The sequence below is a fragment of the Salmo salar genome, chromosome ssa09, assembly GCF_905237065.1.
Source record: "Salmo salar chromosome ssa09, Ssal_v3.1, whole genome shotgun sequence".
NCBI lineage: Eukaryota > Metazoa > Chordata > Actinopteri > Salmoniformes > Salmonidae > Salmo > Salmo salar.
In genome coordinates this window covers 64,028,983-64,031,776 of record NC_059450.1, presented here as the reverse complement: position 1 = coordinate 64,031,776, position 2,794 = coordinate 64,028,983, and positions in this window count along the sequence as shown.

Genomic DNA, 2,794 nt, shown 5'->3' with positions numbered 1-2,794 from the left:
TGTTCTTTCGCTGTAGTCGCTCATTTTGCAACATTCAAAACCAAAGTCCAAATCCTAAACATAGTGTAATTTGTAGGAAGAAATGACCACGATGCTGTTTTTAAATGATTGTATTAAAATGTCTTGGAAAATGTACAAAGTGCTGCTGGTTTGATTTATGGCAACAAAAAAACTCCCTATTCTCCTGAGCAAGATTACAAATGACACCTTTTGTCAGAATAATTATAATTTATAACACTTTTACAGCCATTCAAATATCTGAAGCCAAATCCTGGGTGTATAATGCCCTGTTCACACTGCAGGCCTATAACGCTCAAATCAGTTTTGGAATACTGACTGTCCAAATAGCAAGTTATAAGTGACCAAATAGGATTTATATGTGTTCAGACGGCAGTAATTTGCTGACATGACTATGCTAGTTCTCATAGTAAAGACAGGTGTGTCCACAGTGGTGTAGGCTGATTGGTGCACGTGCTTCCTATCACTCAGAAGTTATGTAGCAAGCTAAGGTGACACAATGCCTGCCATGGATGTTTCCCAGGTGCATTGAATGTTCAAAATCATAGTGTGAGAACACTTTTAAGGCCTCAAAAGGATAAGATGATACAACTTTCAAAATGAGTCCTTTTTGTCTAGCCACAGCAGTCAACTAGCTAGCAGTTTAGCTTTCTAGCACATTCACTAATTTGTTTGTAAACATTTAACAAGCTAGTTAGCTACCACATTTTCTTGTCAAACTGTCAACAGAGTAGCTAGCAAGCAACAAGATATGCCAATTAACAGTCTAAAAACCACTTGAGGGCAAATAAATCAGATTTGACCACCTACGAAGGTGGCTTGAAATGTGGCTTCAAATATCAGATTCCATGTGCATTTTAGATGTTCTGACTGCAGGGGAAAAAACTGATTCGAATCGGGTATGCAAAAAAATAGGATTTGAGTCACTTCAAACTGCCAATGAGAACAAGGCTTTTACAGTGCCTTCGGAAAATATTCAGACCCCTTGACCTTTTCCACATTTTGTTCGGTTAGACAGCCTTATTCCAAAATTGATGCAATTGTTTTTTCCCCATAATCAATCTACACACAATACCCCATAATGACAAAGCAAAAACAGGTTTAGAATTTTTGCTAATTTATAAAAAATAAAAAAACTGAAACATCACATAAGTATTCAAACACTTTACTCAGTACTTTGTTGAAGCACCTTTGGCAGCGATTACAGCCTCGAGTCTTCTTGGGTATGACGCTACAGGCTTGGCACACCTGTATTTGGGGAGTTTCTCCCATTCTTCTCTGCAGATCCTCTCAAGCTCTGTCAGGTTGGATGGGGAGCATTGCTGCACAGCTATTTTCAGATCTCTCCAGAGATGTTTGATCAGGTTCAAGTCCGGGCTCTCTGGCTGAGCCACTCAAGGACATTCAGAGACGTATCCCAAAGCCAGTCCTGCGTTGTCTTGGCTGTGTGCTTACGGTCGTCGTCGTCCTGTTGGAAGGTGAACCTTCACCCCAGTCTGAGGTCCTGAGCACTCTGGAGCAGGTTTTCATTAAGGATCTCTGTACTTTGCTCTGTTCATCTTTCCCTCGATCCTGACTAGTCTCCCAGTCCCTGCCACTGAAAAACATCCCCTCAGCGTGATGCTGCCACCATTATGCTTCACCATAGAGATGGTGCCAGGTTTCCACCAGACGTGACGCTTGGCATTCATGCCAAAGAGTTCAATCCTGGTTTCATCAGACCAGTGAATCGTGTTTCTCATGGTCTGAGAGTCTTTAGGTGCCTTTTGGCGAACTCCAAGTCAGCTGTTATGTACCTTTTACTGAGGAGTGGCTTCCGTCTGGCCGCTCTACCATAAAACACGAATAAATAGCAAAGGGTCTGAATACTTATGTAAATAAGGTATTTTAGATTTTTATGTTTTCTACATACGCAAACATTTCTAAAAACCCGTTTTCGCTTTGTCATTATTGGGGTACGCTGTGTAGATTGCTGAGGATTTTTTTTTGTATTTAATCCATTTTAGAATAAGGCTGTAACATAAGAAAATGTGGAAAAAGTCAAGGGGTCTGAATACTTTCCGAAGGCACTGTAAGTGTTTCCTACACAGACATATCAACAAACATTTATACCTCTGTAAATATTACATTTTTCAGTAGCTAAATAATTTACTTGAGTAAATACAAATAGTAAACAATAATGGAAACATTTCTCAAAATGGTGGTGAAGGAAGTGTCAGCAGACTAGGTCCATTGTGACATACATTTCACACATTCCTCCTCAGGAACAGGACATAATGTTGTTAGTGTTTTGTCTTCAAAGAAGACAGAGCCGTTTCCTTCTTGGGCTCTTTGAATGGGGCTGCTAAACTTAAGCCATTCATACCATGGACAACGCTAACAACGGATAGCACCATGTTGTTGCTCCAACTGATAAGCACTTCTGACGAGAGACAAAGTAAATCTTTGTTGCATCAGAATGATACAGAGGAGTATGTGCCACATGAAGACAGTTTCATTGTGTAACATTTATCTTAAGGTAAATGTACACTTTTCTATGTAGGGAGTACAGTATAGTACATTGTGCTTTTTCCAGCACTGAATAAAGACCTTTGGTTAACTCCTCTCCCTCTTCTGACCTTGTCCTGTTTCAGACAGGGAAGCAGGCTGTCAGAACTTAGGCATGTATTGGACATCTCCTAATGGGGATATGTTAGGAGGAGAGTTGCTGTTGTAAGCTTGAGCAGTTCAGTCATTTCAGCAACAGGTAAAAGAAAGTCATCAGTTTCTTTATTTT